Source organism: Cetorhinus maximus, chromosome 9, assembly GCF_964194155.1.
Source record: "Cetorhinus maximus chromosome 9, sCetMax3.hap1.1, whole genome shotgun sequence".
Lineage (NCBI taxonomy): Eukaryota > Metazoa > Chordata > Chondrichthyes > Lamniformes > Cetorhinidae > Cetorhinus > Cetorhinus maximus.
In genome coordinates this window covers 75,861,623-75,876,773 of record NC_135887.1, presented here as the reverse complement: position 1 = coordinate 75,876,773, position 15,151 = coordinate 75,861,623, and the positions used below count along the sequence as shown (strand labels likewise).

Sequence of the window (15,151 nt, the reverse complement as noted above, 5' to 3'; positions counted from 1 at the left end):
AGGAAAAGTAAGACAAAAAATATTTTAGAAGTCACTTGATAGTACAAAACATGAGTATTGCTGAAAAAGAGACAAGCTGTCGAAGCTTTTCATCTTGCACTCATCAGGACAGATTCACAAGAATACCAAATCTAAAGGGAACAATTTCTAATGCATGAGAAGAAGGTGCTGATTGGTTGGTTAGATATTTAAAACCTTAAGTTTCTAAATCACCAACAAAAATTTGCTTGGTGCAGGAAAAAGATTGAATACCCTAAATTGTTTATTTTCTGGGCCAGAGAGGTTGATTTGCATTGTGTTAATAGCGGTCAAACTATTCAAAGGGTACTTATGCTCTTGATTGCCAGACTCAATTTTCTGCATTAAGTTCAATAGATAATTAATGTGTAAATCCAGCAAGTTTTGAAAAATATTCTGGCCAGGTTGAGGGCAAGATGGCTTTTTTGGGAAGCAAACCTCCGAATGGTTTCTGGGATTCATGATGATTCTCTTAATACCCTGGATTTGCTGGCTGATTTGTACGTTAATACGAGCATGCATTATTAACATGCCATTATTTTTTTCAGCAAGATCTGGCCCAATAGCTTAAGTCCAATTCATGGGTAAAGGAAAAATGGTTGCGCTTCTACCTCCAAAGTGATTAATTTGCAGGATATATGACTGGATGATCCAATTTATTACAGGCTGTGAAATAGCACATGGAAAAATTGATAAGTTGCATGTGTTTTCTTGATTGTTAAACAAGCATTCATTACCTTCCAATTTAACAGGCCTACATAGGACAATCCTATGAAAATCTTTAACATGGTAAGACAAGATGGCGGACTGGAGTCTTTATTATGTGCTAGAGACACTGTTCTTGTCCACAGTGCTGGAACTGATTGAATCAGAAAATCGTTCTTTCACAACTGCCATCTCTCTCAGGACCAGTAAGTAGACAAAGGTTGAATGATCTCAAATAGAGCTATTATTCCTGAGGTGAGAAATGGATTCTGAATCTTTAGTGGTGACCTTATCACTCTGCAGAACATTGACAGGTAATCTTTTATATATTTAGATTGTCAAACAGACATCAATACTTTAGCACATACCTGCAGACTGATGGAGACACACTGCACACAGATCCACATATACATTTTCTTTCACAAACCAATTTGTGAATCATTTGAAAGGGAATATGTGAAATTAAAAATATATAAATGAAGATTACCCTGTAAAGAGAATGAAAGTTTTCTACCCCAGAGCTTTACGATTAAGAAATGCATATGATGCATAAATCAAACATAATTTAATATTCACAAAGGTAGCTGAGAATCTAGGACCTAGGTAGACAGCTAAACGATACATCCATCAGGCCACAGTATTTTTTCTGTTTGTGTACTTACTTACATCAGTTTCTCCTTATTTATTTACAGTGCTTTGGGATTCACGGGTAGCAGATTGGGGGGTGGGGGGTGAGGGGCCGGTGGCGATAACCTCCCTAACTAATGAGTCTAGATGAATGTGGGAGCAGCTTTTTCCCATCAGGCCCAGGAAAGTTCAAAATGTTGTAACTAACACATGAAAGAAGATGGCAGATCCAGCATCAGCAAGCAGATCATACTGGCTGCTGGAGGACAGCCGATGTCAGTGCAGCAGGCCAGGCCAGGAAGAGGGAGGCATCAGCTGAACCCAGGTTACAGGGAGCAGGACCTATCACCCAGCCAATAGAGTAAGGGGGAGACAGGCAGCCAGTCAATTGGACAGTACGGAGTTTCACTTTTACTGTGTGGGCATGTCTGTCAATAGGAATAGTATTCCGCTGTTAACACATAAATCTTGTGTTGTTTGGAATGATTTAGAATGCTGGGCCAATTAATGTGGCAATGCTTTTTGGAAAAAAGAGAGCAATTGAGTCAGACGTGGTGCTTGATCATAATTTAGCTGAACTCAAAAAGTGGTTAAATCATGTGAGACTCACTCAATAGCTACAGTTAAAAGATCCACTCCCTCTCATTAGCTGTGCCATGTGAGTCCGCCCCTACTCACTAGTCCTCACATGGATCTGCCCCTACTCACTAGTCCTCACGTGGATCCGTCCCATTCACTCGTCCTCAAGTGGATCCTCCCCACTCACTAGTCCTCACATGGATCCACCTCTACTCACTAGTCCTCACATGGATCCGCCCCTACTCGCTAGTCCTCATGTGGATCCATCCCATTCACTCGTCCTCAAGTGGATCCTCCCCACTCACTAGTCCTCACATGGATCCACCTCTACTTGCTAGTCCTCACATGAGTCTGCCCCTACTCACTAGTCCTCACGTGAATCCATCCCATTCACTCGTCCTCAAGTGGATCCTCCCCACTCACTAGTCCTCACATGGATCCACCTCTACTCACTAGTCCTCACATGGATCCGCCCCTACTCGCTAGTCCTCACGTGGATCCATCCCATTCACTCGTCCTCAAGTGGATCCTCCCCACTCACTAGTCCTCACATGGATCCACCTCTACTTGCTAGTCCTCACATGAGTCTGCCCCTACTCACTAGTCCTCACGTGAATCCATCCCATTCACTCGTCCTCAAGTGGATCCTCTCCACTCACTAGTCCTCACATGGATCCACCTCTACTTGCTAGTCCTCACATGGGTCTGCCCCTACTCACTAGTCCTCATGTGGATCAGCCTCTATTCACTCGTCCTCACGTGGATCCGCCCCTACTCACTAGTTTTCACGTGGATCCGCCCTACTTACTCGTCCTCATGTGGATGTGCCCCTATTCACTCGTCCTCACGTGGATCCGCCCCTACTTGCTAGTCTTCACGTGGATCCACCCCACTCACTAGTCCTCACGTGGATCCTCCCCTATTCACTCGTCCTCACGTGGATCTGCCCCTACTCACTAGTCTTCACGTGGATCCACCCCTACTCACTCGTCCTCACGTGGATCCGTTCCTACTCACTCGTCCTCACGTGGATCCACCCCTACTCACTCGTCCTCATGTGGATCTGTCCCTATTCACTCGTCCTCATGTGGATCCGTCCCTACTCACTCGTCCTCATGTGGATCCGTCCCTACTCACTCGTCCTCACATGGATCCTCCCCTATTCACTCGTCCTCACGTGGATCCGCCCCTACTCACTAGTCTTCACGTGGATCCACCCCTACTCACTCGTCCTCATGTGGATCCGTCCCTACTCACTCGTCCTCACGTGGATCCGCCCATATTCACTCGTCCTCATGTGGATCCGCCCCTACTCACTAGTCTTCACGTGGATCCGCCCCTATTCACTCGTCCTCACGTGGATCCACCCCTACTCACTAGTCTTCACGTGGATCCACCCCTACTCACTCGTCCTCATGTGGATCCGCCCCTACTCACTAGTCCTCACGTGGATCCACCCCTGTTCACTCGTCCTCACGTGGATCCGCTCCTACTCGCTAGTCTTCACGTGGATCCGTCCCACTCACTAGTCTTCACATGGATCCGCCCCTATTCACTCGTCCTCACGTGGATCCGCCCCTACCCACTAGTCCTCACGTGAATCTGCCCCTACTCACCAGTCTTCATGTGGATCCACCCCTATTCACTTGTCCTAACGTGGATCCGCCCCTATTCACTCGTCCTCACGTGGATCCGCCCCTATTCACTCGTCCTCACGTGGATCCACCCATATTCACTCATCCTCATGTGCATCTGCCCGTACTCACTAGTCTTCACATGGATCCGCCTCTACTCACTGGTCTTTACATGGGTCCGCCCCTACTCACTCATCCTCGTGTGGATCTGCCCCATTCACTCATCCTCACGTGGATCCTCCTCACTCACTTGTCCTCACGTGGATCCGCCTCTACTCGCTAGTCCTCACGTGGATCCGTCCCACTCACTAGTCCTCACATGGATCCACCTCTATTCACTAGTCCTCACGTGGATCTGCCGCTTCTTACTAGTCCTCACGTGGATCCGTCCCTACTCACTAGTCCTCACGTGGATCCACCTCTACTCGCTAGTCCTCACGTGGATCTGCCGCTTCTTACTAGTCCTCACGTGGATCCGCCTCTACTCGCTTGTCTACACGTGGATCCACCTCTACATGCTACACGCTAGTCCTCACGTGGATCCGTCCCACTCACTAGTCCTCACGTGGATCTGCCCCTCACATGGATTCGCCTCTACTTACTAGTCCTCACGTGGAGCCGGTTCTGCTCAATAGACCTGAGGAGATCAGCACCTGCTCTAAGAGGGTGGAAACTCTTACTTTAGAGCTGCACAGAAAATTAAAAGCCTTGCGTAAACCTCCACTTTAACATTAAATCGGCCATAATATTCTCACAGCTGAACTAGAAGTAATTTTTAAACATATCCATGTTGAAAAATAACAAATGATTAATCAATAAGGAATAAAAAGTGTGATGGATTTTTTATTTTTCAAAGAAAATTCTCCAAAATGTCTGACTTATTGGAAATAATGGTGTGAGCTGAAAAAGATTGATTTGGACTGGTCCTTTTAACAATTGCCGTTTAAGAGGTATCGCACCCAGAGACATCATATGGTGTGGGGTATATTTCAATGTAATGTTCTGGTTGCTTTGGTGATCAGTGGTTTGAATAGATCTCATCGAAGGCCAAATGGCATATAGAGTGTGGGTGGGATTGTGTTTTGTGGGCCAAATGGTATTATGCAGTTCAATGTTTCTCAATATTCTTAATTGCCCCACCCTACTGTGTGCTTCCTCACTATAACACAAGCAAGATTAGGAACTCAGCAGGTACACAGCCCAAGCATAAACACACACCCTGTCATTCTGTCATGTAGTGAGTGTTACACCATTGCACCACCATGAGTGTGTTGTATTTTCAAGTGTTTACTGAGTATCAAGATGATGGGATTTTCCATCCTGCTGTGCTTACCAGCAAGGGAAATGCAGAACCAGCTGCCCACAGTTAGCACCAGGTGATCATATCAGATTCAGTGCTTTATTCCTCTGAACATACTCGGCGGTATGTTAATCTATCCAATAAAGGGTTAGATTGAATTGCGCAAATAGAAAAGCTCAACAACTGGAATTAACCTGACCTTTATTAACAAGTCAGTCCAATTGTTGTAACAGTAGTTAAGTGACGTGTAAAAATCCATGTATCCAGGAGCATGAGCTTCAGATTTTAATGGAGCAACTTACTGAAAGTAAAGAGGTATTTTTCGGTGAGCAAGCCAATACCCCGAGCCAGTAGACATCACTATATTCAAAATATGAGTGCATCTCAAAAAATAATGGGAGCTGTTGAGGTTTCAGTAAGTTGCCTATGGAACTCAAAGGGTGGATGGAGCATTGCAAAACTGAGGCAAGTGTAGAGCTGCTTCTCTTTGTCACTTCCATGGTCCTCTGCTTGCCATCTTCTCACAACAGGCTGAGATCAGGAATATGGGCACCTTAGGGAATCATTAACAACTAATTTGCTCGCTGACCTACATTGGTTCCTAGTCAAGCAATATCTTGATTTTAAGATTCTCACACTTGTTTTCAAAACCCTCCATGGCCTCCTCATCCCTATCTCTGTAATCTCCTCCAGCTCCACAACCCTCAGATTTCCGCTCTCATCTAATTCCGACTGCTTGAGGACCCCCGATTTTAATTGCTCCACTATTGGTGGCCATGCCTTCAGTAGGCACAGCTGCAAGCTCTGGAATTCCCTCCCTACATCACTGCCCCTCTACCTCTCCTTTGACACACTCCTTAAAAGTTACCTTTGACTAAGTTTTTGGTCATCTGACCAGATATTTCCTTTTGTGACTTGGTGTCATATTTCACCTCATACTGCTCCTGCAAAGTGACATGGGACAATTTATTGTGTTAAAGGTGCTATGTGGGTTGTTGTTGTTGAAAAAATCCATCTAAAACTAAAACATGGCTACACTGTGCCACTCTGAAAGCAGGAAGAAACGCACGTTGACAGAAGCCTTGCACTCTGGTAGGTTGCTGCTGTGTTATACATAAAAGTGTTAAGCACATCATTAATACGATGCTAGAAGCACATCGTGAAAGCTCACAAACATACAATTCATTTCTATAAGACTTGCAATTAAACATATTGTTCAAGGCCTAACTCATGCATGGTCACTTGTTAAAATTGCCTCCTCACATGATGTGGAATGAAAATAATATATTCAGCAATATTACTCCTATATCCACACGATGATTAATTCACAGAACTACTATTCCTGGTTAATTCTTCCAAAGATGGTATTATGTCTGTGTCGGAGCATAAAGTGCAGAAGGAGCAAGCAGAGGTAGAGGTGGTCTCCACTGACACTTTGGACTGCCATTCAAGGTCTGAGGGCTATGAAGTGACCAGTAGAAGAGAAAGGATGAGGATTGTGACTCAAGTCCAGAATCCGACACAGGCAGTACTGCAAGAGTATTAAATTGTACTTCAATCAACCTTCATAAATTGGTCTCAGACTTTAACCTACAACTTGAGACAGTGGGAGGGCAGGCATTGCTGTGGGGCGACAGGGTATTGAAATTGAAGTTTTTCAGTGTAAATCGGGTTCAGCTAGTTGCAGAGGTATTAACCCCACCCCAGGCCAGGAATGTTGATAAACCCATTAAAAATTGTAAGGTACACAAAGGCCAATCTGTCGTCTCAGGTGGATATCAAAGGTCCCATGCCAATATTTCTAAGAAGAGTTGGCTGCTTCTCTATGGTATCCTGGCCAATATTTATCCCACGACTAACAACTAAAAATAGTTTTTCTGATAATGATCACATTGCTATTTGTGGGAGCTTGCTGCACACAAATTAGCTGCTAAGCTTCCTACATTACAACAATGACTGCACTTCAAAACTATTTCATTGGCAGCAATGCACTTTGAGTCACCCAGTGGTCATGAAATGCTTTCTAGTCTATCATTCTTTCTTTTACTTTTCTTATTATGGAATTATAGGGCGGGATCTTTAGGTCGGCGAACAGGGGGTGGGGCTTGCTCGTCGACGCATAAAATGGCGGAACTCCCAACAACACTCCGCCTCATTTCCATTTTCAGGTTGGCGGGGGCGCAGCCGAATCAGCTGTGCGCCCACCGACCTGTCAAAGGCCTATTGAGGCCATTTAAAAAGTCCTTAAAATAATTAATGGACCTGCCTGTCCAACCTTAAGGTTGGTGGGCAGGCCAGGAACTCTGGCGGGCTTGAGAAAAAGCATGCAGCCTCATCTACGGGCGGGATGTGGTTTCATGAGGGTTTTAAAATATTTAATAAAGGTTTCACTAAAAGTGATGGACATGTCCCAACTCATGTGACAGTGTCACATGAGGTGACATGTCAGGGAAATGTTGTTGTTGTCGCTTTAACATTTTTAAATTTGGAGCCAATCTCCCTGAGGCAGCACTTAGCCTCAGGGAGATCAGTGCGCTCTTTTGCGCGCGTGCATGAGAGAGTGCACTCCCGGCTGAGGGAATCCCCCCCTCCCCCCACCTCGCCAGCACAGGGAGCGCATAGCGCTTCCTGGCCAACGTCACGCTGGGCGGGCCTTAATTGGCCCGCCCACGTAAAATGGCGGCGCGCCCCCAGTAGGGGGTGCCGAACGGAGGTGTGCCTGCCCGCGCCCGCTCCTGCACTTCCCCCCCGATGGGGGGAGAATTCTTCCCATAGAATGATTATAGCACAGCAGGAGTTACAAGAACAGTTCAGATAGTCCCACTCCCCTGCTCTTTCTCTATTGCCCTACAATGTTTTTTTCTTTTCAGGTGTTCATCCAATTCTCTTTTGAATCTCCCTCCACGACACTCTCTGGCAGAGAATTCCAGATCCCAAGCACTTTGTTGTTCAAAAAAGATTTTCCTCATGTGACCTTTCATCCTTTTGCCACTCACATTAAATCGGTGTCCCCTGATTCTTGACCCTTTCTCCAACAGGAACATTTTGTCTCTATCTACCCTACCCAGACCCATCTATCAAATCTGCTCTCAATGTTCCCTTCCCGAAGGAGAACGGCCCCAGCTTCTCCAATCTATCCACATAACTGAAGTCCCTCATCCCTGGAACCATTCTCATAAACCTTTTCTGCACTCTCTCTAGGGCCTTCACATCCTTCCCAAAACGTGAAGCCCAGGACTGGATGCAATAGTCCAGTTGAGACTGAACCAGTATTTCATTCAGGTTAATTTGCTTTCGTACGTGCTAGCTCCATGTATGAGACCCAGGATCCCGCATGCCTTTTAGTCACTTTCTCAACCTACCTGGCCACTTTCAATGATTTAAAAGGTACCAGAAAGAGTGTCAGGTTCTAAGCAGATCTGAGCAAAGAAGCATTGCTTACTGCAACACATCAGCTTGCCATTATCATAGGAAATGGTAACAAATCATGGTGATAGAATAATATATAGCACATATTAGATTAACATACAAAGGTAAGCCTTTCCGTAACAGGACACCAAGTGTGGTACTGAAAAGAAAGGTGATGCCTAATTTGGCACTGGTTTGTTTAAGTCTGTTTCAACCACAATAATTGATTTAGTTGGTGGTTTGCGCACTGGTGCATTGCACCTGTGATTAGTGTACCAGCACAAATGCACGTGAGTGATGACGACATTGAAACAAGCTAAAAATGCTTAAACATTACCATAGACACAACTATTCATGAACTACTTCCAAGACAAAGATTAAGTATGTGTTAGTGATACACTGAGGGCCTTCATAGAATGCAATGGGTTCCTATTGATAACACATGGCAGTTAATCACAGATTTTGTTGCAGTATTAGATATTGAGATAATTTTGGAAGGTTTAAAATCCTGGTAATGCAGCACATTCACTGGTATACAAGGTGGTCCCCCATGGAGTTACAGGGCACAGCTTGATGGCCTGGGAATGAAATACATTGGTGCACAAGGGAAGTGCACTATGGAGTGTCAGGGCACAGCTTTGAAGCCACATGCCCTCACAAGCTACCCAATCCCAGGCTGATCATCTGGGTGAGACACTGAAGAGAGAGAGATGAGGTGGTGGATTTAGGGAGGGATCAGAAAAGGAGAGATTGGTGATAGGACACATCACCAAAATAGTGAAAAGATATATTTTAGCTACGAGGAACTCCTTTGATTTGGTATTCCTGACCAATATTCCCACTAAGCTGAGTCTGTCCTCTACCATGCAGCAGCCTGGAAGGAATTATGTGGCCCTTGTTCTGTATTGGAACCACGCCTCATGGATGTGCCCGAAAATTTGAAGGAACTACTCATTGAAAAGCTACTCGCGCACAACAAAAAGATTTACAGGAAACATATTTTGCTCCGGCAAAAAATAGATTGGGCTGGATTTTAGTTCCAGGGTCCTGTTCCTGATGCCTGGATGAATTCGGGAACCCCGAGATGCTGGTGGCAGGACCCTGGAAGCGATTTTGGAAGAGGCAGCCATTTCTGGTCCAGTGAAGAATGGACAGGCTCCCGAGGCTGGAGGGCTAATAAGAGTCCCTCTAGCGCTGTAAGATCGACAGCCCTACCTTTAAAGATGGGAGCTGCCAATGTCGGCAGGAGCAAGATAGGGTGCCTCAAGGTGAAGGCCTTTAAAAAATTTATAAATACAAAGAGCCCGCAGCTGTCAGGCCATCATCATGGAGGGAAACCCCTCTACTGGATGGCCAGTGGCTGTAGCTGTGGCCCTATGACAGATGTGATGGGTTGTGGGGGAGGGACTTCTTGCAGGATAGGAGCATTGATCCTTCCGGTCCACCAGTAGGAGGCAGCCTCCATCTCTCAGCTGTCTTTCAGGGCCCGCATGCTGACTGGAAAGTTCCGGTCAGCATCGGTAGGGTGACCTTAATAGGCCCTTAAAGTGGCCTATTTGGCTACCCGTCATTTGCAGGCAGGTAACCGTCACATCCTCTATTACCTCCACCAGACCCCAGCTCCCTCCATCCCCTACAATCCAGCTTGCTCCAAAATGGCCCAAAGGCAGGAACATACCAGCAAACTGGCATGTTGGCGGTAGTGGGTAATTGCCGGCCCATCCGCCTCCGACCCTGTCTCTGCAGCTGTATGAAAATGTAGCCTATTGTTCCAGAATTACACTTAGCCTAATGCGTTCCATAATAACTGATATTTATTTCACCATGTCCAGAACAGTGGATCCAAATGGCACAGCCTCTGCTTAAAATGGGGGTTAAATTCAAAATGAGTCCAGTAAGAAAGTGGTCAATCTATGGAACTGGCTCGCTATAGGGAGAAAAATGGAAGCAGGTAGTTCTGAGCCATTCAAATGTGAATTATCTGGATATTTTTTTCAGAAGATAATGTTTTCAGACACAGTAAATGAGTAATTTAAAACATAACTTATGGTAAGTGCAGAATGTTTGGGAGGAACCGGTGAGTTTGGAGCCAATGTTCCCAAAGCTCTCCAACACTGGGGTTTAACTCACCCTCATGTCACTTGTTGACGAATTGTTAGTGACTGATTGCTCTGATTATTCAATGACTCCAGTATTGTTGTATCCTGTGATCAGCAGGGCGGTGGAACTAGGTGGATCTTGTTTTCTTTCTTTGTCCAGTAGTTCCTATGCTCCTATAATTCATATCCTGCATTTGGGCAGTTACAATGGATTCTGGGTAATTTGCCCTCAATATAGGCCATGAACGACATTCACCGAGAAGCTAGTTCAAAAAGTGATGACTATTTTACAGCGAATAAAAGGTTTTTCGTTCAGTTACTACTCGCTCCCTGCTGTGCTTTTTTTAAACATGAATATTTGTTGAAATAATAAATGCTAATTAAATCACTGGGGGCACAGGCAGAGGAGGAGTTAGTGAGCCAGTCAGTGCACAACAGCTGAATTATTGTGAAGTGGAGTTAAAGGAATTAGACTACAGGTGCACGGGTGGTGTTAATTGCATTCCCTCATGCTGTCAAACACAGTAATGAGAAAATATAATCAGGAAACAAAATAAATGCAACACATTAAACCTAATTATAATTCCTTGAAGTGAAGATTAGATGAGGTTGTGCTAGCAACAGGTCACCTGGGCTCTGATCTACCCCGCAGTGGCTCAGCAGTATGGCTCCCTGAGTCCATAGGTTGTGGGTTCACTCCAGAAACTTGAGCATAAAATATAGGCTGACCCATCAGTGCCGTACTGAGGGAGTGCTGCTCTGTCAGAGGTGCTGTCTTTATGTGAGACATTAAGCCAAGACCCCCCTCCATCTGCTCTCTGAAGTGAGTGAGAAATATCAGATGGTGAGTGCCAGAGTGGGCTGTTTAAAAGCCCATGGCCCCATAGTCCTTTCTAGCTCCAATGCAACTTAGTGCCAACTCCTGCCAACCCATGAGCCCCACTCACCTCTTAGCCCTTTATAGACCCTATGTTAATTTCTTGCCAACTTATGCCAAACCCATGCCTCCCACCGACCATCCTTTGCCCTTGCACCTTCCATGCCAACTCACCCAATATCCATCATGGGCAGACCTCCAGAGCAATGCTATGAAATAAAATTAAGTTCTAGGTATCTATCACTATATTTTTAAAAAATCCTCATTGATAAAAGCCCATTTAATACACTTAAATTTCTTCAAGCATTTAATCTCTTATAAAAACAAACATTTTTATTCATAGCCCCACATTAAAGACAACTAATCACTCCAAAACCACTTGGAGCTGTCAGTCAAGCTGTGAATTTACAGCACACACCCCACCCCCCCCCCACCCACCTGTGATAACGATAGGTTGTGGAAGCAGTCAAGCAGTGTTATTCCTATAGTGCTGCTCTGTCAAAGGTGCTGTCTTTTAGATGAGACATTAAGCCGAGACTCCCCGTCTACACTCTGATGTGGGCGAGAAAGATCTGATGGTGAAATTTTGAGGAAGAGCTGAGAAGGTCTGGCCAATATTTATCACTGAAATATAGCAGGCCGAATTTTTGCTCCCAAGTTAGGTGTGCAGAAAATTCCTGATTCCCCAAACCCAACTTGGGGAAACTTCCCCAAAAAGTCACATTTTTGCTCGGGGTGGGGGGGTGCGAGGCTAATTGGAGTCGGGCCTGCCACACCTGGAAACAATGTGGAGACAGCTACAGGTTCTGCCGAGTGCTAAAGAGGGCTATTTAAAAGGCCCACCTTGGTGCTCTGGGATTTCATCAGTAATGCCTTCTAGCCTCACCAGCCACACACTCCCCATGACAAATCCATGCCAACTCATGCCCCACACCACACCTGCACCTCATGGCCCTCTACCCACCCTCATGGCCCCTATGCTGACTTAGTGCCAACCCATGACCCCCACTTATCCCCATAGCCCTTTCTAGCCATTATGCCAACAGTGCCAACTCATATCAACCCATGAGCCCCACTGACCTCATAGCCCTTTATAGACCCTATGTCAATTTCATGCCAAACACATTCCCCCACTCACCACCCTATGCCCTTACACCTTCCATGTCAACTCACCCAGCATCCATCATGGGCAGATCTCAGGAGCTATTCTGAGATTAAATAAAATAAAGTTCTAAGTATCTATTATAGACTTCTCTATATTAAAAAATTACCCCCAATGATAAAAGCCCATTCAATACATTTAAATCTATTCAAGTATTTAATCCCTTATAACAAACATTTGTTTTCATAGCCCCACATTAAAAACAATTAATATCTTTATAACCACTTGCAGCTGTCAGTCAAACTGTCAACTTACAGCCACACCACCACCACCACCCAAGCCCCCACCGACCCAAAATGTGATAATGATAGGCTGTGGAAGCAATCAAGCCGTACCTATAATGACAACGCTCAGGCTTATGTCAACAAACGTCTATTGAAATTATAAGCACCAAATTATTTCAGCTGAAAATCACAGCAGGCTACTTAAAAAAAAAATAAAAGACAGTGAATTTAAGGGCAGAGTTTTGCCCTTGGTGTGCGGGATTGGAGGAGGTGGGTAGAGGCATTCAGAAAGCCTACTGCCACCTGCGATCGGCAGTGTTCTGCGATTTTACGTGGGCGGACCTTAATTGGCATGATATGCGAGCGGCAGCGCTGAATGCTGCCTGTGTGGGTGGGGTGGGTGGGGAGTGCGAGCAGGCCTAGTGTGAACTTCACGCATGCGCGTGACAGAGCGCAGAATAATCTCCCTGAGGCACGGAGCTGCCTCAGGGAGGTGAAGAATTTTTTTTTAAAAAGCAGAAAAATGTAATGAAACATGCTCCCTCTTGTGACTCCGTCACATGAGCAGGGACATGTTTTTAATTAAAAAATAAATTTTTTATTTTATTTGTATTTGCTTTTGGAAACCTCATTCCGCCCATGGATGAGGTTTCCAAAAATGGCATTTTCGCCTGCCCGCCAACCGTTAGGTTGAATGGGCAGTGAAAAATTGAAGTAAATTGTTAACTCAATGGCCTTAATTGGCCTTTTAACTGTCGGTGGGCGTGCTGCAGGTTCCAGTGCGTGCCCGCCGACTGCGCATTGATGTTGGCATGCTCGGCCAATGTCATGCGCATCATTTCACACTCAGTCGGGTTGGGCCCATGCCTACTTGCCAAACTAAATATTTTGCCCTAAATGACTTTATAGCTTGACAATTCCACAGATCTTATGCACCTTTTACACACATTCATATCTACTGTTAACAATTCTGAAATGGTACCTAAACCTCTCCAAAATGGTACCTGACCTTTCCAAAGAACTCCAGTAGGTTTAGACATTTTCCTCAAATTCACAAAGCCCCAAAAGACTATCAACTGGCCTTTGTGAGGAATGCTAAATTTAGACCATAGTTGTATTGAGGTTGAAGTAAGGGTGTATTGCAGGGATGGTGCAGAGGGAATTTTAATCAGCAACTGTCCTGTACTACTGTATAACTAACCGGTTGGTGCTGACATTTAGAAACTGAAGCAGAAAAAGTGCAGTACTTTGTTCCCTAATACTAAAATCTTAAGGTTTCCTCAGCGTTACAATTTGGATTTCCCTTAATATTCTTTATTCATGTTTTCTATGAACTAAAACATAAATGCTTTGTTCTTGCAATGATTGGCCTAACACACCCTATGGTCAATATTTACTCAGTTCTTGACTTACATGTTGGATGTATGGGATGCTAACATAGAAGGCTGATTGCAGAAAGATATGCTGAAAGACTGCATATTGCATACTAAATTATATTGTAAGATACAGATTCTTACTACCGATAATGAAAGCCGCAAGTAAAGCACACCATAATAAAATTAAACCATTATCCCAGATAAAAATATTTTCTACAACACATCAACTTGTCTTATCATAGGAACTTGTAACAAAGCACACTATTTCTAAAAATCACAACCATTTCAAGTAATAAGATGTTCAAAAAGATTCAGAGTGCTTTTCAAATCCCTGACCTTGAATAATTTGAGCACTTAGGCTCCACAGAGTCTCAGCACCGTGGCATGGGGTTACACAGTGGAGACAAAGGAATTAAAAATATGGCTGAAATAGTTCTTTATTTCAGCCTGAGACGATCCTGCATTCAAAGCTGACAATTAAGCCATAACAAAGATACATGATTGGAGATTATGACATTCCATTTTAAAGAGCACTGACACTTTAACTCCCATTTAAACCTAATAGGGCAGGTTTGGATCAGATGCCCATTTTATACTCCGTCCATTAACTTCAATGTGGTGCAGTAGCAAGCGGGTGTAAAATGGACATCCAACCCGACACCGCCTCACCCCACCCTGGTGGAGTTTGGTTTAAATCGGGGCTTCGATGCCTCATGACTCAGAAATTGCTATTGCTGGTGTTGTGCACCTCTGGCCAGCTTTTCTAAAACAAGGTTTATTTTTGACAGCCTAAACTTTAAAGAAATTCCACAGGCTTGTGATGTGCATCTGACCGAAGATTCACAGAACTCTCCAAACAATGACAGTTGGTTCTGTCAGTGGTACTAATCAGATGGGTGAGGAGTTTATTCTGAGCCTTAGGCCCTTGGGTTTTGCTTTGAGCTCACAAAGCACCATCTTGGTCACCCAGGTCACTATTCAAGAGCAAAAAAGACATATGTACTTTTCTAATCTCATTAAAAGCCCTGTGAATTTATGATCATTCATTAACTGTGACCACAAATATAAGATAGAAAACTAAAATGCAAAACCAAAGCAGTCCACAATTAAAACCAGCAACAAAAACAATGCAAGAATAAGCA

At 44.6% G+C, this 15,151-nt stretch overlaps 1 protein-coding gene across 3 annotated transcripts in view; it reads left to right on the top strand.

Moving 5' to 3' along the window:
- Window positions 1-15,151, top strand: part of chrm4a (cholinergic receptor, muscarinic 4a) — an 80,858-nt gene that overhangs the window by 18,568 nt on the left and 47,139 nt on the right. The window contains exon 1 of one of the 3 annotated variants that reach the window (XM_078548881.1): window positions 5,909-5,955. The exons of the other annotated variants lie outside the window; for them this stretch is intronic. The gene's annotated coding sequence lies outside the window, so the exon portion shown is untranslated. Of the gene's footprint in view, window positions 1-5,908; window positions 5,956-15,151 lie in introns of those variants that run through there. 3 annotated transcript variants of the gene reach the window in all.